At 36.8% G+C, this 25686-nt stretch overlaps 2 long non-coding RNA genes across 5 annotated transcripts in view; one reads left to right on the forward strand and one right to left on the reverse strand.

Moving 5' to 3' along the window:
* On the reverse strand, positions 1-21994 carry LOC135290708 (uncharacterized). 4 transcript variants are annotated; one of them, XR_010353493.1, is made up of 5 exons: positions 21615-21994; positions 12412-12480; positions 6120-6182; positions 4811-4949; positions 1-2499 (listed from the first exon to the last, which is right to left on the reverse strand). It is a non-coding gene; the product is annotated as an uncharacterized LOC135290708 (long non-coding RNA). The 4 variants fall into 4 exon arrangements; XR_010353496.1 differs by lacking the exon at positions 21615-21994 and adding an exon at positions 21528-21594; XR_010353494.1 differs by lacking the exon at positions 21615-21994 and adding an exon at positions 21314-21584.
* LOC135290709 (uncharacterized) overlaps positions 21155-25686 on the forward strand; it is an 18786-nt gene continuing 14254 nt past the window's right edge. The window contains exons 1-2 of the long non-coding RNA XR_010353497.1: positions 21155-21464; positions 25462-25507. This is a non-coding gene — a long non-coding RNA (uncharacterized LOC135290709). The remainder of the gene's footprint in view (positions 21465-25461; positions 25508-25686) is intronic.

The following is a 25686-nucleotide window of genomic DNA, read 5'->3' on the forward strand; positions in this document are numbered from 1 at the left end:
TTTTTTTTTTTTTTTTTTTTTTTTTTAAGTTCTGAATCCCATATTTCTTCCTGATTTATGACAATCCCACCTTTAGGGTCTCTCCTTTTCCTTTTATGTAGGTGATCTGTGGAGGAATCTGGTGTAGGAAAAGTTGTGCTCCCAGACCTTCCATAAGACCACTAAAGAACTTAAACAGTACCATTAATGGAAAAAAAAAAAAAAAGAGACACATAAAAACCCAGAACAAAATGAAACAGAACAAACCACAAAAAAAACCCAAAAAACCCCAAAAAAACCAAAAAAACAAACTCAAAAAACCCCTAACAGTTCCAAACAAACTAACTTATGTCTCTTAGCATGAAGTTGTATTATACAGCACAGATTTGCACAGTTAGAGCAGGATCAAGATGGGTGAAAGTGTTCTTCTGCACAGCATAAAGGACACCTGATCCTCACTGCCAGAAGGTTTCCTGCAAGGAAACTAATCTAGTAACTTTTTCTGGAATGCCAGTATCTGATCTCTGCCTTGCTCCTTCTGAGGCATTCTATTGGAGAATGGTGCTTCCTCTTGCTTGTGGTGAATATTTAGAGCCATGCTATAACAATCAGAAGACCACCAAAAAAGGATTGTGAATTGGGCAATACATAATATATTGCATAACAACAAAGAGTTGTGCCTCAGCAAAAAATACCTATATTATATATATTTTAATGTTTTCCTAAACATATGTTATGTTAGTACATAAAAAGTTCTATGTTACATTATGGAATCAAAATGCATGTATGAAGTATTTATTTTTATAGAGGGTTTCCCCAAAGAACTGAAGGAAGGAAAGCTATATTCTCATGCAGAGTGCCCTAGTGCAATAAGCTAACTTCCATTAACCTTAAATCGAGCCCATTCTATCACTGTGCATTTAAACTCAGGAAACAAGGCAAGTAGGGACTACTTTTGTTGGCTTTGAACAGTATACTCTCAGCATCCAAGATGAAGATCACTAGTTAAAGCAGAAAAGATTCCCAGATGTTTACTGGTAACGGGACGTTCGAAAGACTCAGCCTAAGTGAAGCACAAGTGAACAGAGTGGATAAGGCTAAACTGGTCAGGTTCAGGGATGCTTCCATGGTAAAATGAATCTTTGAGTATGTTTCACACTTAGGTCTGATCCTACCTTGTAGTATTCTGGAAAAACAAGGATATGAGAAATAACAGCATTGCTTTTCTTGATAGTCAAAAGAACTGAGGTAAAAGCTGACATCTCAGATTTATAAAATACAAGGTGGGTTTTTTTTACTACTATATTTATTTTTCCTTTTTGCATTTCCTTTCATCTTAATGTTCTACTACTTGCAGAGAATTTATGTTTCTTTCCCAAGGGCTAATGAACATGGAAATTTAGCATTATGAGCTGAAATCCAGGTGAAAACAATAAGTAGGTCATCACGCTTTCAAAAATGTCTGTTTTAATAGAAGATGCCGCCATCTCAGCCCTTTGGAAAAGTAGGTCTAATATACAGATGCTTTACTGTATACTCAGAAGCCCAAATTTAGATACTCAGCTCTCAATAGCTTCACTAATTTTCCTTTCATGTTTTTGTTTTTATAAGTTTATTGTAGTATGTCTCTTGGTTTTCCAGTTCTTTTGAAAGTATTGGAAAAAATATGATATGAGTCCAATACTAATTGTTTTCATCTTGGAATATTACTCATCTTTTCAAAGAAAAGCATCATTTCTAGGCAACATTGTGTTCCTTAATTTGCACAGTTGTGTGTTGGCTACATCTCACTCTCATATATACATGCCAAAGATGAGTAGTTGTATGCATCCAAATGTATTATTTGTTTATAAAAGGCGTGCAAATTGTACAAAATAAATTTACTCAATGAGAGTATTTAAGCCCTTTTCTTCTAATCTTCTATTTTCCTTAAAACATGAATATTCCTTCCACGGTGTTCTAGCCAACATTTTGAGAGTTCACAGCTAAGCAGATGAATAGAAAAATGTTTTAGGGTCTTGGAACTTCTGTCTATGAGTTTTTATAAGTGAAAGTTCCATTTTTCTCTTCTTTCTTATCTTTCCTCTAGTTAGGAGGAATTTCAGATACTTCCAATGAAGTAAAATCTAAGTTTTATGTGCATTGCAATAAAGCATAACTGTTTGATTTGGTATTTTTGTTTTCTATGTGATTTTGTTAAACAGAATATTCACATCTTTGTCTTCTATGAGAAGCTGAATTATCTGCAACTCATTTATTTAAGGCAGCCTTTTTAAAAAAGAGAAAGATATCCAAGATCAGAATCAGAATATATTATGTCTGTGTACCCAATAAAGCTGTTGATCTCCTTACTCCACTCTTCTGAGAAGAATCCATAGCTGGAAGTGAAAGAGCAGAAGGAAAACAAAGGCCAAGAATAGCAGACCTCCCACTGGGATCACAGTCTTTGTCTCATTCTTTCCATTACAATGACTTGGAATGGCAACAGAGCCCATGATGTATCATTACATGTGAGAGTCCCTGGAAAGATGGTCAAAGACACTTTTACTATTAGAAATAATCATTCATTTTGCACATCAACAATATAGTGCTACTAAACTGGACTTAAACTTTAATTAATATTTCTAAGTAAAAGATTTCTTCCTCTTTATACAAACACTGAAAATAAAATTTCAGTTTTGAAAATATATTTTCTTAATTGGCTATCTAGTGTACTATCTTTAAGGCACATATATGGCCAAATAATAAGAGCAACCTGCCATGTAGGAACAGGCAACAAGAGTAATTTTTCTCTGATGTTGTGTTCCACTGTCTAGCGGTAGTCAATGGAAGTGATGTTTCTGCAAATATTGAGTATTATGAAGGATGCTTCTGTATGTAACCTGTTCAGATGTACACTAAAACACAGTGTCTTTCATTTGTCTTTAACAAAAACCAACCGCCTGTTAAAATTTCTCATATATGACATTGAAAATTACTATTTTGCAGACCCCGAATAATAACTAACTTCTCTTTAATTCTAAAAATTAAGTGAAAAAGCCAATATATAAGAATTCAAAGCAGCTTTCCAAGTCTTTTCCAGAATCACTATCTGCAAAAGTTACACCTGGGAGGGAACAGGGCCTCTATTAGAATGCGCACTGCCTCCTCCCACTAGTGATACCAGCTTCCAAAAGAAATAATGGGTGACTTGAATCAGGAACATATTTTCTTGCGATATCCACCCAAATGGACAATTGAGCATTTGTGGAGTCCTTAAGGTGGAGTGACCCAAAGTTACAGCACTATTGATCAGCTGGTTTCCTCTGGGACAGAAAGATTTTGCTTTACATTAAAGATGACAGTCTACTCATTTCTTCTTGTCCTCTTACATAAGGCCCTTCACTCTCAGGCACGCTGTTCAAAACCATGTTCTCAAGCAATGCTGGTATTTGTTTCCAAGCAATCTTTAGAAAACACTAACTTCTGCTTAGTTATATTACACACCAAATGTTGTTTATAAGTGATTTATACATTTAATGATTTGCAAAGTGATTTTTCAAAAATAAGTTATAATCCTATTCCTGCTCTGTGTAATACTCCTAGTGTACTTTATATTATACAAGAAATTACTCAGTCATGGTGAAGTCTAATATTTTAACTTTTGCTGTATCCCCTAATTTGGTCCCACAAGTACTAAGTTGCATTACATTACTACTATTCTGTGTTCTTCACCCTTTGTATTCAAATACATGCAGTCTGAACTTAAACCTGAAATGTAAAAACATTTTTACAGAGTAGATCTATTGCATGAGAAAATGCTCTCATTAAGGGCAAGGTGTGACTTCTTATTTCATGAATGTGAGGTCTGTAGGTTAGCAAGCTAATATTTCTACTGGAAAAAAAGTGACTGCCAGATGGCAATCTAGAGGGTAACACAGAATCTGGACCCAGTTTCCACATAGACTTAACAAGAGAATTAGTAAGACATTCCATATAAATGTTTCCAACTGCTTTTAGCCAAGTCTTACTGATGTTGCCTTTTCTTCATCTATGCCACTGAGTAATTACCTCCTAATTTCTGCTGCTGACTCCTCTCTCCAGCTGCAGCACAGCTCATTAGCTTGGGCTCTGTTACACTACCTCTCTGTCTGACTGTCAGTGCCATAGATTATAAATCATTTGAGGTCATGACTGGTACTTTTGTATGTTTTCTATCAGGCAAACCAAACTTGACCACCAAACATTGGTATTAGATCATATTAATTACTTTCATAAGCCTTTAAATGAATTACTCATTGTGATATTTAATCTGGATATATATTAAAAGGAAATTTTGAGTAATTGCGTCCTTTATTTGACAGACACACTACATAAAGAAAGTATATTTTAAGTCTTGTACATACAGGAGTCAGAAAAGTGTAAGTGCCATTGACGACTCACTACACAGATTCTATGAAAGATGGAATCCAGAAACAGAATCTGCTTTTGGAAATTGATGAAGTGACCCACCAAAAGGGGTCAAAGCAGTTCAGTCCCAGAGCAAGGAGCAGATCCTAGTAATTTTCCCAATAATCAGACTTTCCATAGCAAATTTGACAAACAAATGTACCTAGTGTTAAATGCCAACACGGAAACTTCAATTAGATGCATCTAATTGGAAACTATTTTGCAGGCCTTTCAGCAAGAGTTGAGTAAAAGGTCGGGATGTTTCTTTGCTGAAACAGGTTTGTCAAAATTAGTGACTTTTCTCTATGATTTTTACATGCTTTCAAAAGAGACACAAAAATGCAAAGAAATCCTACAGTAGAGAAACAAGAAGCTTTAAGAAAGTTAAGTGAAATCAGCTCACATTTTTCTTTCAACTGTTTTGAACAGTAAAATTCTCTCCTTCTGTCTGCAAAAGGCAAAGCTGCTTCAGATGCAAAGCATTCACAGCATCAGCAACAGAGTAAGACAGGTGAGGTGTGTTCTTCCCAGCTGGCATTGTCCTGGGTAATTATAATTTAAAGATCCATTAATATGAATTCTAGGTTGAAATACAAAAGATTCCTTTTGTTAGAGGATACTGGAATATTTCAAATGCAAAGGAAAAAATACTTTGACAGACTAGACCAAAATGCCATGCTTTGCTTTCCTTAAACTGCTTTTTATCAGATGGATTGCTGTGTTACAATCATTTGAGAAGACAGACTAGTCCATGTGACAGAAGCAAAACATCTGATTGAATCTGGTTTGACTTTAACAGAGAAGGCAAGTGTTTATTTCCCTTGTCAGTAGGCTGACAGAATTAGACAAATATTGGCATAGGGATTACTTTAAATAAACTTAATTAATACAAAAATCAATTGAGAAAATTACAAATAGCTGAATAGATTTCAAGAAGGTGGCATTTGTATTACTTCAATCTTCCTCTCCCCCTGTACCCTCAAGCAACCATGACTTATAAGATGGTGATTTTTTTCCTTAAAGCTTGCTGATTAAAATTAAGCTAGTCACTCTTTCCACTGGCCCTTTTCAAACTGCACTATCACTGCTGCTTTGGTTTGCACTGTAATGTTGATCAGATTAAAAGTTACAAGGCTCAGAATTATTTGTCCAGTATTTTCCTGTGTCTGGAAAATTATATAGGTAAATACCAGTACTTTTAGCCTACAGCACTACTGATACACACAGGAGTGGTTTATGGGGGAAAGATTCAATTTTAATAATGGAACTATCAGTTTCAACCAGGGTCTTCACTAACAAGAGAAAAAACAAATGCATGCCATTGACAGGTTACTTCTTGGTCACTACTTTGTTGTCTAGCAAATAATCTCACATCACAAATAATAATCATCAAGTGCTATTTCCAAATCTGTTGTATGTCTAACGTACAGACATCTCTATATTTCCTACTAATTAAAATTATTTATATTGCCATTATTTTTCAAAATAATTCATAGTAGAGGATTTAGAAAAACAGGTTACCCTAAAAAACCCCATTCCCTACATGTTGTCTGCAAATGTCAACATGATTATCAGTATTGTGTAATAGATGAATAATTGCAATAGAAATCCTAGTTATGAAACATCAAATTCAGGACAGATTATGTTCTTGCAGCACAAGATCATTTAGAACAAATAATTTATACTTGAAAACTCATCTACAATCTACTTACCACCTTAGTATTGTGTGATACATTTCATGCATTCACTCATTTCATCCCAAGATCTGTCACATTCTAGGGAATAAGACCAATTTAATTGACTATCTGACTATCTAATGACTGTGACAAAGCTCTGATTTCCCCTAAAGGTAAAAGCACAGATTATGAAAGAGACTGCTTATACAACAAACAATGCTGATGATACAAGATACTGACTTGAAATGGAAGTGAAATGAAAGCAAAAATAAGATAGAATTTTTTTAAAACAAAGGAAGATATTCCATTTTCTTCTTTCCAAACATTAAATTGTTAATGATACATATTATGACCACTGATGTAGAAATTTACATCCTTCCATCTGTAAACAAGAAAGATGTCCCTTCTTTTCCTAGCAGAAGCAAATGGAAAAAAAATTAATAGCTGCTCATTTATTTTCAATTGACTACTGGACAGTGACTTGTGGAGATGAATATGTGTTGAAATATTAATCCATTTGTCATGGAATATACTTGATTTAAATACAATCTTACTAAAGAAGGAATGACGAAAATTAATTTTATGGGTAAAAATATCAGAGAAGCTATAAATATCATTTGTACATTTGAAAATCACACTTAGTTGAGGTATGTCCTCTAGCCAAACATATGCAGCAGATCCTATTTTGAGGGGCAGAGACCTATTTAGAGCACAACCAATGCACAAGAGTACCTAACATATGAGATAGATTTGAGTAATCACAGACTCTCCCTTTGCCTCTGGGATTGGAGAGTGAATTACAATGCCAAAATATTTCTACAAAGGTCTGAATTCCCAACACATATTAAATGTTCACACATATACATTTTATTTGGCCCACTTTTGTTGAACTCCCAATACAAATAGAAAAGTGTGCTTGAATTGTCTTTATATCTGTAATGTCAGAGCTTTTTTCCTGAATATAATCACAGGCATTAGTGGTAAGATTGGGGTAGGTGGGGAAGAAATACACGTTACTGCAAAATAACATAGCCACTAAAATAAATAATTTGACTTACTGTCTTGACACTATCCCACCAAAACCTGCAAAAGAGTCAGAAGCATGAAAGGGCAGCACAAACATCATCATCTAACCCCTAGGTTCTTATTTCGTGATGGTGTTCCACATGCTTTCAAATTAACAGAGTTGATGTAGTCAGGTGTATTAGCACATAATGGTTAGGATAACATTTTTTCCAGATATCCCAAAAAGCAGTACTAAAAAACATCGGCATCACAGGCACTGCTAGCTGGTTGGAAGGGAAGAAATGTGGTTGAGGGGAAAAAAAGACATACACAAGTACAGGGAAGAGATTTACCCACATTACACATCTCTAAAGAAACCTCAGTCTTCTTTATTGGCAATCTACTGGTCTACTTTCTGATTGCAGCCAAATCTCATTTACAAGAATGTTATTTTAATATCCTGCTAGATGTGCAACCCAATCTTTCAATGTAAATGTTATTTATGGAAGTTTCCTTATGCAAGAATTGTGACTTTTTTTTTCATAAAAAAGACCCAAAAGAGCATAACAAACAAACAAAGAAAAAACGTTCAAGAATGTCTGTGGGACAGAGAAACTGCATATCCTGTGAGCCAAATGCAGATCCCTATCTCCAGCACAGCTAAGGAGCTCTATGGAAACAACTCGGAAAGCTCTCCTCCATTAACAGGATGTTGAGAAAAGGACTGGCTGCAGCATGAAGAAGAGTCAGTTTAAGGGACGGATTAAATGGGAGTCTTCTGTGGCCTCTGAGCTAATTAACTGCAAAGTTTACAGTAGAACACTTTAGATGCTTACTTTCTGGCATCAGGGTTGTACTTAGAGGTTAGGGAATAATATCTTTAGCTGTTATTAGAGTTAGAGAAAGATTTTGGTTCAAACGCAGAGTAAGTGTGGAGTAATTGGCAACAGATTGACTGAAATAGTCAATAAATATTGTTTCATCTAACTTTTCATACTGCAAAGAAAGGGATTTTCCCCAGAGAAGTGTCATTGTAGGTTTCATTCTCATATAAAATAAACTTTTACTACTCATCTAATTTAAGAAACATTAAAAACATAAGAATAAGCACAAATGTAATCATCCTCTTACATGCTATGAGTATCACATAATTATCCTTTGCTTCCACGTTATTACATATGGAAACTATCAATTCAATAGAAAACCCTTTCCCTGAAAAATTTAAAGTAGTCATCCCAATATTTAATATTTAATATCCCAAGCTTTAATATTGCTTCTATGTTCATAATTCTATACAAGATCTCTTATTTTCAAGATAAAACCTACCAGGTTATCTGAAGATATTTTACTCTGCCTTGTGAAGGAGTTTGTTTTTCACAGGTATCATTCCATATCAAAGCTTGTGATATGACTTTTAATTTATTTTACTCTCTCCTTTATGTTTGAAGCTAATGACCTCTGGATTTTTTTTAAATGCACAAAATTTTTAACTATCCCATTAAGTGATGATGAAGTTTACAATAGCTTAGACATCTGGCCTGGATGTGATATATATGAAAGATAGTCACCTCACAAATCAGCAGTCTGTGGTGCTTGAGAGAGATTAGTCAGGAGGGTTACTTTAAAGCTTCCTTGGATAAAGAGATCAGACACATCTCCCAGATGTAAAACACCTCTGTCTCTACTGGAGAATATATTGAAAAGTGACTGTGAAGGAGAACTGGGTGGCCCAGGAGGTATGGTAGCAGACTGTGAAGCTATTAATCTCCAAGCCATGTTTTTGAAACTAATAATGGCCTTTAAGATTTTATGCAAAGCCAGTTAAACAATAATTGCTAAATACACTGCTGAGTCCTCTTGTATTTGTGGAGGGTCTACCATAGCTGTGAACCTTGGAAGCCAGAAAGAACATACATTAGAAATTACTAAGTGAAGTGTCCAGCACTTGTAATTCATTGGGGTTAGATCCTGGTGGGAATTGGTAGTCATGTTTTCTCTGACAGTTTTTAATAAATTGACCATAATAAAAAAGGGAGGAATTGTCCATGAATGGTATTTAATAGAACAAAGATTGACTTCATGGGGTTGAGAAAGCAACACAGCAGCAACAGTCACTTCAAAAATACAAGGAGAGGGGCAGGAGTCCTGATATATTTACAACATTCATTCAGAAAGTGTGGGGACCCACTTCAGCCTGGAGGGTTTAAATGGTTAAATTACCAGAGGAGTGCAACAGTCATGGAGCCAGGAAGTAGTTTAGATAAGTAATGGCTACTAAAGGTACAGGAATTGCAGAGGAAGGAGACCATTTTCTCTGACAGTGCTTTGGAGTGGGGAAACTGCAGCTGGCTAGTTGATGTATTTCACTCTACACAGCCAAACCCAGGTTTCAATCAAAAACAAACTCCAGAGCTAAGGAAAGATCAGAGTTTAGGACTGATCACTCCCTATAGCTCTCTTTTCTGTTCATTAAATTAACCTTGCATTTGTGTGTGATTTTTGGTGCTAGGTCACTTAAATAACTGGAGACAAGGTTGTGCTCATGATGCCTTTGGAGCTCGGCGCTTGAGGCGTTTTTCCAGGATGTGGGTTTGAATGCACTCAAGCTACTGCCCGGTACTTCCAAGCCCCCTGCCTTCCAGATTAGTGTCCTGAACAGCATTTTAGATAATTATCTAAAGATAACAGACAACATAAGCCCTTTGGAAATGAATTATTCCTGCTCACATAGGTATCTAGATTAAGTAGTAACTTGACAATAATGGAGGCATCTATTTTACAGATTTAGGCTTTGCAGAGGCATGGGAGTTTCCTCCTGTAGACTTACCCCTACACTCAGTGTTTCTTGATGCCTGCTTATAAATGACTTTGTACTCTATGTGAGGTTTTTGAGGGACATTTTTCAGTGGCGTCTATGTTGATATATTGTGTATATAGGGTGCTATCTATTTTCTTATCTTCTATAAAGTGGGCTGATGTCTGACATCTGAGAACATGTCCTTACTTTTGGAAAAGAACCAATTCAGGACACTGAAGTCCTGGACCATGTGCCAGGAGTTATGGAATGTGCAGGGTTCTGTAAGGTAGAGATACATCATGTTAATAAAGCATTGCTGAATAACACACAATTTAAAAAATACAGACATTCTAAATGCCAAGGCAGTACTTGCACACTTCCCAAAGCAGGTGATATTTATAGAGCTTTGCTTTGACTGTGTCTGTGCTATGAATAGCCTTATAAAATAGGACCAGTTATTTTAATGCATTTTATAAGCAATTTTTATAAGGATTTTACTTTATTGCCAAATTTAATTAATTTTTTAAAATAATATATGGAAAAGGGGTTAGATATTCAATTAGGAGAGAACATAGGTGTGAGAATAATGAAATAACTGTAAAGATGGAGGGGAGGAGTGATTCAGGCAGAAGAAACATGCTTTCTCCATGATTTTTCTATTGTTTTGATGAAACTGAAACTGATCCACAGGGCAAATGTCACTGCAGCCATTTTGGAATTTTTTGTGTCTTTCTCTCTATAAAACTGGAGCCAGAGGTCTTCAGGGAAGGGAATTATCATACACTTGGTGGGTTTGCCTCAATCTTCAACTATTTTGGAAATGAACATATGTTTATAGCTCAGAAATAACTGAAGAGCCTCTAGTCATGCATCTTAATATTTATTAATTGGCTATTTACTCCAAAGGCCATTTATCTTCTTTCTAAAATGAAATGAAACCAACTATTTTGTTGGCAGCTCAATGTGGAATAGTGCAGTTTTAAGACAAATGGAAGGCCTTCAGTGTATGAAAAATGTCGTTAGAAAAATCAAAACAGAAGCCTTGAGACCTCTTCCTTGGAAAAAGTGTCACAGTAGTTTAAGGTCACTTTGTATAGCTGTATAACAATATCATTTATTATGCCCTTCTAATCCTACCAAGTTTTTATAATGAGACAATCTGAGTAATTGTAATTGATGATAAATTTCTACAAGTTGGGGGGTATGTTTATGCTTTATGAGCCATCAGACAAGATTGTTTGAGATGGATGTGTTTAATGATATTCTGTTTTAGGGACTCAGTCTCTGAGCTGGCCCAGTGTGGCTTTGTTTCTGCCACTGAAGGATTGAGACAGTAGTGGGTAGCTTGGGTTTACTATGTGGAACTGACTGCCAGTGTGTCTGTATTTGAAGCTTTCCCAAAACAGATTCCAACTGATATGGAAAGAAAAAGTAATTATGGAGAGTTTTATGTGAAGAAGCCAATTTTACTATTTCTGGTTTTGGAGTTTTTTACATGACTACTTGAACATAATAACAAAGGAACATCCTGCTCTTGGCTCTTCTCAGTTCTCAAGAAAAATAAGTGCAATCAAGTATGACTTTTGACTGTCACACTACTCACTCAAAAGACCACATTAAAAAATACAGGGAATGCAAAAATACACTACAGGAGATAAAGAGCAAATGGAGGGACAACTGTAATTCTTCAGAGATCAGATAGCAGGAACTGGAATGAAAAAGACTGTCCAGATGCTGCATCTTTTAAGAAATCAGTTTTCCTTTTTGACTCTGCTAACTTCTTTGCATTTATGTAGTGGGTTATGACTCAAAAATGTGTCTGGAATGATCCATTCTATTGTGTCATTTAGCTTTCTTTGGAAAAAAAAAAATAGAATCAAGATGCCATGATTTTTCTGCTACTAATGACATTATTTCTAGATGGCCTGTTATTACTGTAGTCTTTGGCCAGGCTGCATTCTTTCAGGCTGCAAACACTCAGCTTATATGAGTTATACAAGTTGAGCTTATGCAAGCAATGTTGATTAAAGATTTTCCTTGGCCTAAAGGGTTGCTTAAAGGGTATGGTAAATATTTGGCATTACAATATCAAGCCTGAGATCCTGAGTAATTTATGATGAAACACCTGCACAAGTGAGCTGAAAGAAACTTGAGCATGCTGAATTATTGCACGAGTTACTAAACCCAAATAGCTTCATATGGCCACACAAGAAAGTTGAGGCTAAAAATATAATTACTTTCAGTCATTGTGAGGCCTGGAAAATAGGACTGTTGTGTGGTGTGAGGTTTCGTTTTTAATACAAAATCACAAGTCTGTCTGATAGAGGACACAGTTTTGATATTCTATTCCTAAATTTCTCCAAGTAAAATGACTGCATTCTGCATAAAAAAATTGACTAAAATAGTTGTGTCAAATAAACATAATGAGGGACACATTCATACCCTTCTATAGGAATGAAGAACCATGCTATCACTCCCCCTCCCTCACTCACCCTTTCAATGGAAGGCTTACAAGCAGGGACCCACCTGCCAGGTAAAACTCAGGGAACAAAGCAGGAAGGTATTTAGCTGCTGCCGAGATATCTGCTCTGGACACTAGAGAGAAAGAGAGATCTGTCATGTCAAAGTAGAGAGAATTGCAATATTGTCAAAAAATGCTAATTCGTGGACTCACAGCTCGCATGTTGAACATGTTCATCATTTTGAACCCTTCAGCCAATGGAACTGGTATTCAGGTTTTTTTTCCTCCGTAAACAGAAGCTTCCAAATCTGAATTTAACACTTATTTTACAGGAATTTAAGTAAAATGGAAGACCCAGCTCCTTATGGCTTTCGTAGAATTACTCAATACCGAAGTGCCTGAAGCTTGGTAATGATGTTGTGTTCTTTTCACATTTTTTGATCAAGTTCTGTGTTTCTACAGTATCAAAGCAGAAGAAAGAGAGGGCTTAGGATAAGACATGGAAAGGCTGCAAATCCCTGATATCTAAATCAGAAACATCTATTGATAGATCTCTGCATGACATAAGTTCATGGAGACCCAAAACTCAGTTTCATGAAAACAGGCAAACCTTGTTGAGTCATCTGCAAGAGATTCCTGAGAAGCACAGTTATGCAGTTTCCTGTGTAATGTGAGTTACATCTGATGCATAGAAAGAAGAGACATGGAGTAATAATCTCTTACATAACATAAGTGACTATCTAATATTTTTTCCAAAATTCTGCTTCAGGAAGTAATTTGCTCAGATCATTTTTATTTGCCACTATAGGTTAGGTCTGCTGGTATAAGTGAAATAAGGGATTCCTTTTATCTGCTTTGGAACAATAGTGAATCACTCTACAGATACTGTCACGTGAAAAAGTAGTTTCCTTAAACCACACATGTTCGATCTGGCTGTCAATGCCCAAAGACACAGAAGACCCTTGTGCCTGACCAGCCTGTGTCCTGTTATGGGGACCCCACTGAACAGCCACATGTATCAGAAGGTGGTTCTGGGGTGCGGACCGACAGCGTCTCAGAATAAAATCCTTTATATCAGTTTAGAAACAGAGGCCGCTTTCTGGATTTCACCACTCTTAGTTGGCATATTATCAGTTTTGTCAAGTTATTGACTGTCAGTGGCTGCTAAAGCCCTTGAAAAAAGACTTGTACTAAGTAGTTTACAGAATAACAGATTTTATTAACAAATGCAGTGATAATAGTAAACTGTGACAGATTGAAAGATTGATGTTGACAGCATACTGACTGGCAAAAACGAATTTGAGGCAATATACAGACAAGTTCTAATGCCCAATGAAAGCCAGCTCGAGGTAATTATTTAGCAGGCATATAATAAAGTTCTTACCCTATAAATGTCCCTGTGGAGGGAGAAGACAGGTACAGCTTGTCAATGATACCAGAAGTTACAACAGAGCCTCCTTTGACCTCCCTTCCCTAAGCTATATTTATATTATTTTCTTTGAGGGTGGGCAAAGGTAAAGTTACAGTTGATGCAATTTCATGTTTAGGTGGATTTTGAGCGACTTTAGTCATTAGTATTTGTAGAAGCATGAAAATTAATATGTATTTTCAAGTTAATGAAGCAAAGTTTAGCTTTCATTCACCACCTGGCACATTCCTTTGACTTTGTTCCCATTAGGTACATTGTTTTTAACAGAGCATGATCACAACCCCATTGTGTTGCTCCATTCTCTGTGTCATATGTGCATTGATTTCAACAGAGCATGACCACAGAACCTCTGTGCCACTCCATCCTTTGTTTCATGTCTCCCTTAGAACAGCACACCAAGCTTCCTCATAGTTCCTGCTTCAAAGGTGTGCAGACAGTTTGTCCCTGGCAAACTGTAGCCAATGTATACACTCCTTCTTGCTTAACTTTGCTTTTCAGTATTTTCCAAACAGTTGAGACACTTTAATTTTCATCATCGTTCTCATTGTTTCAGCAAATGTAGACTAGTTGGCTGTGGAAGACTGGCAGTGCATATTATGAACTGTGTGGCTGCTGGGCACACCTATAAAATGTTGTACTGAAAATGAATGACTGAAGGTAAGAAATCACTGGTGCACCTGACACATAATGAGCTGCTCTGAGAATGGAGTAGCTTTCTTTTGGTTTGGATCTATGAAAATATGGCAGGAACAGATGTCCAATATACTCTAGCCCTTTGAAATGGAGGTTTCCTATACAAAAAAATAAAAAAGGTTGTTACTGTCTGAGTAACAGAGATAGTACTGGTACTATCTGGTACTAGAGATAGTATTTTTACACAGATGGACCCCAAATGAGAAGGGCAGCGTTTGATGGACTGGCTCCAAAATCCAAAGAGTGTATTTAAATCTGTCTGTATGCAAAACATATGCCTGTACATGCAAGTACATTCATATAACATGTTTTCACCTAGGCTTCTAAGTCTGAGTGATACTCTAGTGAAGGCAACTCATGCTCTGCTTATGTTGGTCTGTATTTGAAGATGTTCTGTGTGTGCAAAAAATGCATGGGGCATTTTGTTTGAATATATGGATGAATGCAGATTATAGGAACGACTTCTAAGTTTCTGAACCTGAACAAAACAATTTAGCCTGTTATCAGCAGACCTGACCTAGAAATACTGATGGAAAAGACCTCTATATGATGTAACAAACTTCTGATTATTACACAGAAACTTTTCTTTCTTTATTGTTAAACAGCCATGGGAAGCAGAATATCAGTTCTTGGAGATTCCTCTCTCCAGGAACCACTGAATCACTCTCTTTTGCCCACTCACTGACAGCACTGTATCTTGCTACCCATTAAAATATTCATGCCAGGGAGATATAGCATCAGACATTGTTCAAATTCTGCCAGTGCCCCCAAAATCTGATTAGATGAGGAACAGACAAATCAGCAAGCAATCCATGCTTAGCACTACAGAGGAAGGCAGAAGGTCTTGCCTGGCAATTAATTCCTTCACAGTTGCAAAACTAGTAATCTAACATTGAATGTGTGAGCAGAAGGTGTTGATCAGGTGTCCCAGGGAAAGAATTTTTTGCATTGCCTGAGACTAGCAAGTAAGTTAGCAAGTAAGTGCTAAAGAAGACAGAAGAAGCTTATTGTCGTGTGATCACTTTTTAAAAAACATCAGAGAAAATACATCCACTCTAATCTTACCAGCTAATGAATGGATAACTTAAAGGCTGACACTTCACTAATTTAAAGTTTCCAGATTCCTTCATGAAACAAGGGTTAAAGTGTGGGGTTTAGTGTATCCAAGCTCATATATGACTGTGCAGACCAACTGCTTACACTCCTGAGCCACAAAACTTCTCACAAAAAATTAATATAAACATACTTAAGAAAGATTTATATAACAATAAAAACTCCATGAACTGGTGACTTCATCTCCTCTCCTTTTATTCCAACTTAAATTATTTCTGCTGTCTTTCATATTCTTGTTAAATTAAAATCTTACTTAGTATCCTACTGATCTGATGTTGGTTTTTTTCAGCCAGAATGAGCAACCCAACCTTCTGGAAACAGATGTGCAAGAACATATACACAGAATTCAGATAATCCCTTAACTGTATGTTTGATGATCTAGATATACTAAATATCATAATAACTGTTTTCTAGTTTCTTTAACATTGATTTTTATATTGTTCTTTTCTTCCCTTACATCTTTAACATTTCTATATTTAAATTTGAGTACCAGGTCTAGAAATGGCACTAACGTGCTAATTTGGATTTAATATTGCACCAAGAATTCCTGTTTCTATTGCACATTTTTCTCTTTAAGTACCCAAATACCAATGGAATGAAATTCTCATCTATGACAGTACAAGACCTGTCCAAATCAGTTGTATTTAAATCAGATTCTCATTCTTTGCAGACATAAATTGTTGACTTCATGTATATTGTCTTGCATTGGTATATAGTTAGAAACAATTAAAAAATCTGTTTCATTTGAAATCACCTCCCATATAATTATAAATCAGATTCACTCTGTTCTTCTGCCCAGAAATTGTCCAAATCACTATGCTATTTTGAAAATTCTGGGCAACAAAAATTTTTGTTTTTCATCTCAGGTTTTGCACCAAAATACTTAGGTTAGATAAAAAAAAAAGGTTATATAAAAAACCTTTTAGAATACCTGAAATAAGGACAGAAACCAGACCTAAAGTTCAGCTGGGCAATTTTTTCCCCATTAGTTAAAGTCTTTGACCTAATTCAGAGTGGGAATCCAAAAGAATGGCAGTACCCCTCACCTGCCAGCAGCTCAACTCTGGTGTCTCACCTTTCCTAGTACCTGCTCACGGGAAGAATGTTCTTAAATGTGGGAGCACAAAGAGAAACAAAAAGCCATAGGTTTGCTCCCTCATAAATCTCAATTTCAAGTCATGTTTGTATCCATCCATTTCAAACGTCATTCTCCAGTCTTTGGAGAAGCAAAGACTTTGCTCATTTTAAAAACAAGACAATGGGTTCTAACTGATTTTTTTGTTTTACCTCCTTACTCTTTTGTTGCTATCTCTTTGGACCACCCACATAAATCAGCTATCTTTCCCTGGCATTCATGCACTCAGAATCCTTGAAAATGATGTCCCTATTAGTCATTGCTTGGTCCAGCTACAATTGGCATAGTGAGGTTTTCAGAGTATATTTTTAATATTCAGTCAGCTCCTTTTGACTCTTGGACATAAGACCAAAGACAGGATATCATACAGTAAATCAGTGTAATAATTATCTTGATATATGCTTCTTAAATAGTATAATTGTGATTGGCAAAAAACTCTCACGTTTTCATGACACAGGGGTTAATCATATATATATGAAAATGGTGATGCAGTCCCATTAGTTGGAGACCCAAAGCCATCCTTGTGGAGGGTATATATAGCAGAGCTATAATTCTCTCATTGGTTTAGCTCTATGGTGGAGTTCTAGGATATCAGTAACTTGCAAGAGCCTGGGTGGCCCAAAGTCACCATTTGGGTGGCCCATGGAGCAGAATTTCACTGTTCTGCATAGTCATGGTGTGTTTAGACTGACAATGTAAATGAACAAAAGTCCATCACCCCGTAGGTGGGAGCAAGGCACAGAAGACTGGGATAGCATGAACTGAAGGCGCATTGCTCCTTCAGGATTTAAAAACTTCCAATTTAGTACATTGTCTACTTCTAATCTTGAATGCAGATGGTGTCAGAAATATTTGTGCTTAAATTAGAACCAAGACAAGATGTACAAGCTAAGTTAAGGCTCCTGCAGTCATCCTCCATTCAGGGTTGTGGACACACAGAGCTAAATGCATGTGGTTCTATTTCTGCTTCTTCCCTTTGCTAGCAGAAACCCATATGTGAATCACAGTTTGCTTAAGATGTTCTGCTAGTATATATCATTGTTCAAAGTGACATGTGTACACTTCATTTAAATCTCTGTGTTTCTTAAGTGACAGTTCATTTAAAAGTTGAGAGATATAAGATCCTTCTAAATGTGATCTGCTCATGTATTTCCAGATGGACTGGCAGATATGGTAAGCATTTAGATGAAACCTGAAGTCTAGCACAGGCTGCTAGAAGCCAAGCGTATGACTTGCAACTTATCAATGAAATTTGGATCAGACCCTTCATGAAAGAGAAACATGCGGTACTGGTTCCTGGTGGTACTAAAGAACATAGATGTGTTTCTGGAATGATCAAGCAATGCTAAATCAGAACTGATGTTTTGTGCAGAATGGAAATAAGACAACAGAAGATCACTATTAAAAGCAAAGTATTTCTGGCCATTTTTATAGTTTTCAATTGCTGTTGAAAGTAGCACTATACTGTTATAAATATGCTCAATTTCTTCCTTCATGTCCTACATATTTAGCATTTTCCAGGAAATGTGGCTTCTCTTGATTTATTAAATTCAAGGCTCCACAGACAAGCTCTTTGCTTGGAGAGGACCATTTGGTTCCCTTGGTAAAACACATGTCTTCAGAGGACAAAAATTAGTGAAAAATTAAAACTGACAAACATCATTTATTCATCATGAACTTTTCCTCTGAGGTTACTACAGAGCAAACCGAGCTGTATGCTCGATTTTTTGTTGTTTTTATTGTACTATTTTTCAAAAGCTGTGAATTTTCAGCATAATTGTGTGTGGTATAGTTCTCATTGCAGCAACCAAAAAGATCTGTTAAAAAAAGAAAAGAAAGCCAACTAGGCAATGTACTTAAAATTGGGTTCCTATGACTGTGTGGGGTCTTTGAAGTGTTCTTGAAATGGCAAAATGGCAACATAACAGTGTTTCTATGACTGTATATAGGCATTGGCTCCAATTCACAAATCCCAAATTCCACCCAATTCTCTGTGCCTGATGTTTTCTTTTTGCAGGGCACTTCCTGCAGCCTAGAGCAAATCAGCAGGAACTATTAGGGCTTGGATGGATTTAAAATTCATTCCTAAATATGGAATCTACTTTTGTTCAAAGTCTTGACCCAGATCACCTGCCTTTCAGTCTCAGGTGTGAACCAGAAAACCATTCAGTTCTGTCCCTACCACTCCTGTCTTCTATCTCCTCTTCCCCTTTTAGCATATAATTGACTTGCTTCAGTGGAAGAACAACAAGCTGGAGGGCAGTGATTGATATAGCACCACATATAAATGGTGGTCAAGAACATAATAATAATTTTGCTGCTGCTATCAAGAGACTGAGCCAATTAAATGCCATGTTTTAATATAAACTTTTGCCAGGACTGTATTTGCTTTATTGAAGTTTCTAACAAGTCTTTAATGTTGCTACAACAGGATATTACTTTTTCTTCAGATAGAATATAAATGTTCTGCTAAAAAAGGAGTAAAAACCATGCTATAAGGTTATGTATTAAACAATTTCTGCATTCTTCCAAGCACTGTAATTTAATCTTAACATAGTAGGGGCACAGGTTTGCTATGGTGCAAGATGTGAAATGTTTACATAAACCACAGTTAAAAGAATTTCTAGGCTCAGTTCAAGAGTTTACACTTTCAAAGTCATTCCACCAGGGCATCCATCATGATCACACAATTGCTTTGTCTGAGTTCTTTAATTCTTTCACCCCTCTGAAACTGTGTATTTAAAAACCTATCACAGGATTCCTAAACAGACGAGGTCAGCTAGGTGTTGTAATCACATCTCTTCACTAAAAAAGCCATATGTAATCAGCTGAGCTTTGGCTCCAACTGTTGTAAACTACCAACTCATATGAGTATTACTGGGAAGAGACCTAGGGAAAATGTCTCTTATATCTACTATCTGTGTAATAAACAGAGTTATGTCTATCATTAGCACTCAAGCAAATAAATGATGGTGCTTTTATGGTACCTAAATAGCTTTTCTCCAGTAGTGGTCAGCCCCGTTAGCCTGGCCACTGCTCAAAGGGATACTCTTGGCCCTGAGGTCAAGAGGTGGGTGCTGGGAGAGCAGGAGCAATGCCTTCTCTCTTGCAGCATTTAATGTATTGGGTTAGAGAGGCCAGGTTTTGGTAGCAAAGGGACTGCAGGGGTGGCTTCTGCGAGAAGGTGCTGGAAACTGCCTCCATGTCTGACAGAGCCAGCTCCAAAACAGACATGCTGCTGGCCAAACAACCAAGTGACTAAGTTGGCATGCCTCTGAGACAACATACTCAAGAAAGGTTGAAAACTGCTGCACAAGACCAGCTATAAGAAAGTGAGAGAATGTGGGAGAAAGAGTCCTGCAGATACCAAGATCAATGAAGCAGGAGTAGAGGAGGTGCTCCAGAGTTTCTCCTGACCCCATAATGATGATGATGCTGAGACAGACTGTCTCTTCAACTCTGAGGATCAGCCCAAGGTCTGTGTGTGTTATTAAGATTGAGGGAAAAAAAAAGATAAATCACTGAATGGCTTCACTTTTTCTTCATCATGATTTCCCAGGTGATCCTCTTCAGCAAATATCCTCCCAGTCTTTTGCTTAGAGCTCCTTTAATAACTTTCTTGATGTCTGACACAATACTGGCAAGTCTCAACTCTTAATTGAGCTTTGGACTTTCATGTCTTCTCCCTGAACATTCAAACCAGAGGTCATTAACTTGCCTTCAAAAATTGAAAGATTTCCTTCCTGACCTTACTTCCACATACATAATTTCCCTCTTTGAGTTTCAGCCTGAGTTCCTTGTTCAACCTGACATTGGACACAGTGGAATTGCCTGATCCTGTGCTTTTAAAATGTGCTTCTTAAGAACTGACTGGCACTCATGGACCTATAAGCCCTCAGAGACAGATTCCATTGGGACACTGTTCCATTGGGACACTGTTCCATTGGGACAAACCTGAAGCTTGTCCTCTTGAAATCTAGGGTAACCACTCTGATTACTTCTTTTTCTCATACACTGAAAAGTTTAAAATCAACCATTTTGTCATCATAGTGGCCAAGACAGCCACTTATCATCACAGTCCCCATAAGTCTTGCCTTTATTCAGAAATAGCAAGTTTAGGAGGACAACATTCCTGCTTGGGTCTCTGGGACATAAACTTCAGGAATTTGCCAGACTAGTCACAAAAGTGCGGTATTTGCAGTAGATCTCTAGGAAGTCGAAATCTCTGATAAGAGCTTCTGATTAGAAATTTATCATAATTCTAAAGAAGAACACATCAAAAGATGAGAGGACATCTATTCCCTCCCAAATATGGAATCACAGAATCACAAAACGTGTACTTGAAGGAGGAAGATGTCAACAAAGTCAGAGGAACTCACCAGGAGTGGTCAGCAGGGCCTGTGGCCCTGGAACAGTCACTGTGTGGGATCCCCAGCACCCCACAGCAGGGCACTGGGGAGAGGAGCACGGGAAAGGGTGGCCTTGGCCTCGAGGCCAAGACTCAAGCCCAAGCCCAGGGTCTTGCTCAGGTGTGCACACAGTGGGTGCACCCATGGGAGCCCTGAGCACAGTGTGAGGGCAGAGGCAGTAATGGTACCTGGTGCCCCTTCTATCATCCGAGCGTGCCCTGTGGCTGTGCTGGGTTTGCAATCCTTTGACACCCATGGAGGAACCATGTCATGCTTAACCCCTGGCCAGGAACTCCATGCCACACTGCTGCTCACTCATTGCTTGGAGAGGACTGAAAGGTTAATGCTGAGAAAACTTGTGGCTTGACATAGAAGCAGTTTAAGAAGAAAAGCAAAAGTTACACATGCAAAGCTGTTCTCCCCCACTTCCACAAGCACTGCCACCGCTGCTGCAGTGGGCCCCTCTTTCTCTCTGCTGCCTAGGCCTACCTCTCACTGAGGATGACAACCACCCTCAGGGGAGAAAGCTCCCACTTTGCAGGACTCTGGCTGCTATCGCACAGCCATGCCTTGTGGTGCGGTTGGGGTTAAAGCACAGGCTTGCTGGTTCCTGTGATCATGGTATCTGGTTGCCTGAGCAGAAGGGCCTGGTGGTGGGAAGTGTCTGTGCTGGGAAACCCCCAGAGATGACAGAACACTTAATGCTGTTGGGGACCTGTGGAGACGTTCTGATCCAAAATTATTGCAGAATCAGGACTGCCTACAGCTGCTTGCACAGCCTCCTGTTCACGACTGTGAGCACACTTTTTGAAGTTCTTCATGCTTGGTGACTCCACAACTTCTCGGCAACCTATGGCAATGCTCAGTCACTCTTCTCATTAACAAGTCTTTCCTGTGGTTCATTTGGAGTCTCTTGTTTCAATATTTGACCACTACCTTTTGCCCTTGCAAACTCTGGAAAGAGTTTGGCTCCATCATCTCCACATCCTTGCTTCAGGTATTTGTAAATCATGATGCAATCTGCCCTGGGCTTGCTTTCCTCTAGACTGAACAGTCCCAGCTTTCTCAGACTTTTCTTTTAGGGAAGGTTCTCCAGTCTGTTAATCACCATTGAGGCTCTTTGCTGGATTTCACCTTCAGTGTATCTCCATCTCTCTGGGAAAGTCCAGCACTGGACTCAGCACTCTTGAGGTCACCACACCAGTGGGGAGGAGTGGGAAGGATCATTTCTCTTGGCCTGGTAGAACCTGACCTTGGATTTGAATTATCTCTAGTAGGAGGGGATTCCTTCTAAGAGAAAAAGAAAGAAGTTGCAATTCCTAAAATAACTTTTATTCTTCTTAAATTAAATCAGAGCAGCAACCTCCTTTGAATTTTCTGACTTCTTCTTTAGTCCCAGGGTTCACAAATACAAACTCTTTTCCTGGTGAAATAAAAGCTTAGGAATTATATATCTGAAGTTGTCCTTGACTAAATTTCACTAAGGGTAAAAATATATATAAATAAGTTAGGAATCTAAACGAGTCTCAGATGGGCTTGAGACATCTACTGCTGCATTTTCAGAGGTAATTTTAGTTGAGGCCTAAAAGTATGATGAAGCTAGTAGCTGTCTTTGGATATTAATTGCAACTAAAATCCATGGCTGCAGTAATTCATCTTCCTGGCTTTCCATATATAAGCCTTGGATTTGCTAGGCAACCGCTAACAAACTCTACCAGGTGCATAAGGGTGTAACTCCATGCTCCTCTGGTCAAAGTCATCTCATCTTGGTAGCTCTGGGGGAAAGGGAGAGTTATACAAGCTGTGTTCACCCAGCCGGACAGTTTATGTGTGTTTCTCACTACTACAAGGGCCTGTGAATAATGGCAGTGGGAATTGGTAGATTCTCCACTTCTTCTGACTATGCTGCAGAGAAGGTAATCTGCATTACAAAAGGCCTGGTTTTCACACCCTCTAGTTCCTGAAACAGTTGGGACAGCTACATTCATTAGTGAGTAGTTTTCCACAGGAGTGAGGTGTGTACACTGAAGCTGGTGATTATCATTTCTGAAAAGCTCAGTTTGGTGTAATTTGGCCAATTTTCCCCACAAGCTTTTTTTCATCTCTTGGCATAGGTACAGCTGCTCATCTGTCACCATTTTCCTCAGTAACAGCTGTCTCTGAGGAAGAGAACGACCACACAAGGAAAAAAAGGAAGAAAAGTAAAGCAGAATGAATAAAATAACATTATATTGACCCTGTGATTTCAACAGGGTGGGTCCACCTGCACAGAGATGTTTGCAGCACTGGAGCCAAAAATGTGACAAAACCAAGTTTTCCTTGCTTTCAAGTCTGCAGTTCATTATAGAAACAAAAATGGCACCATTTGCTTCCAGAAAGCTGGAAGCAAATTTTAAGGGCCATAATCAAAACCAAAAGATGAACTGAGAAATATTTTAACCTGCCAGAATTTGTGTGCAAAGGTTCTGTGTTTCCTCTGCAAGATGTGATAATATTTTTCCTACTGAGCAGAGGATATTGCAAATATTGGTGTGAATCAATCAGATTAAGCAAAAGGCAGCCATGGACACAAGAGCCTGGTCAGTCAGGTAGTGAAGTAATTGCTTTTAATATTTCATTTTTATAGGTAAGATCATAATTACAGACAGATCTTCAAACTTCTTACTTTTCACCTTTTTTTTTCTTTTTCTCTAAAATGTAAACTAATTTTTCTCTTGCTTGCTTTTTTGTTTTTGTTTAGAATCCTTTAATTAAGCAAGAGTATTGTGGCTTGCTATTTCAAGTTTTCTAAACACTGTCAAAGGCAGAAAGATTTTTTATAAAATCAGGTGTGCTTTTCTTTAAAGGAGAAAGAGTACCTAATTTTGAAAATCCTGCGAGGTTTGTATCTATATTTTTAGATAAAAACTTCTACATATTGACCTTTAGTTTCCAAAACAAGTTCCTAATCTCAGGTGAATAGCGCCTATTTAGTCCAAATTCTAGTCATTTTTTCATTAAGGAAAAACCAAGTTGATAAAAGTTTTTAAACTTTTTATTATTACCCTATGTTGAAGCACCATATAAATAAACAAATTTGTATATTGAAAATTAATTTGATGGACTTTCGAGATATTGGATAAAATAAAATTTCCAAATCAGGATTTCTGTATCCTAAGATCAAATAATACCTGGGAGACCATAACTACAAAGGTTACTTTAGCAGAGAGTCACATTTGTTTGAGCTCTCTGGTAATAATAATAATAAATTATATTTAGGATTATGGATAAAATAAATCCTAAATAAAAATATTTAGGATTATTAAATAATAACAATAAATTATTGTGTAAATAAATAATAATAATAAATTATTATTTATTTAATAATCATAAATATTTTGTTTTTCATTGCAAGATATGACAGTAGAACTACTTCATGAAATTTCAATGTAATATAATGACAGGTACTATGTAACCAAAAAAAAAAGAACTGAAACTATCAATTTTTAGTTATTATAGCCAGTTTGACATTTTTAATGATTTTAGATAACTACTCTTCTGGGTGCTCTTTAAGGAACGAAAAGATTTTTAATATGAGCTTGGTATATTCATTAACATTGGTTTTCTTCTTCTAATGCATTAATACAATCTCTAATTGTGATGTCAATGTTACAACCTTTTCAAATTAATGACTTTAATTTTGATTTCATCTTTGGGTGCCCTGCCCTAAAAATGTAATTGATGTTAAGTCTGTACAAATGAAAACATCTCTTTAGGCTCCATTAATGTCTTGAATTAAATACAGTAAAACAAGATCTATATTGGCTTAGAGCCTGCATAATGAAGCCATTCCATGAGGATTTTCCATGTTGTAATTCAGTATAGAATCTAGCCTTACTTCTTTTAATAAGATGCATAGGATAAATGTTGGTTTATCAAAGCCATAATTCAAAATTCTATCTAAACTATAGATGAAGATTTGTTCATATAAGCAAATTATACCAAAATAGCTAGTTTTAAAATATACCTTTATTTCAAAAGATGGGTGTTTACTCTGCAGAATAGTTTTTAATTAGTTGGGTTTTTTTAGTTAATTAAATTAGTTTAATTTAAATGAAAATAAATAACAAATTATTTAAATAACAACCTATTAAATTAGTTGTTATTTTTTTCTTACATAGAAGTTTCAAGGGGCATTTCTGCTACCCCTAATCACATAACTACAATATGTATATATTTGTAAATATTGGTATGCAGTTTGCTATTTTCAGGATTGTGGGGTTTTAGTATTATTTGCTGGGGTTTTTTATAATCCAGTAACAAATTGAAAAATCTTATCAACTTCTTTGATATTTAGGCTGAGTGTGAATTTTACCCACCCCATAACTGGATAGACTGCATCTGTAAGTCTGAAAATATATTATTTTCCAATACTGTATATATATTATTTTCCAGTTTTTGTATAATTTATTACCAGCTTCTGCTTTTTTTCCTTATTTTGCCTGATTCTTTTACTTCATGACATGTATCTTTTACTTCATATATTTACAGCATAAAAGCATCACCATATTCTAAATGATTT

The sequence above is a fragment of the Passer domesticus genome, chromosome Z (genome assembly GCF_036417665.1).
Source record: "Passer domesticus isolate bPasDom1 chromosome Z, bPasDom1.hap1, whole genome shotgun sequence".
Taxonomy (NCBI): domain Eukaryota; kingdom Metazoa; phylum Chordata; class Aves; order Passeriformes; family Passeridae; genus Passer; species Passer domesticus.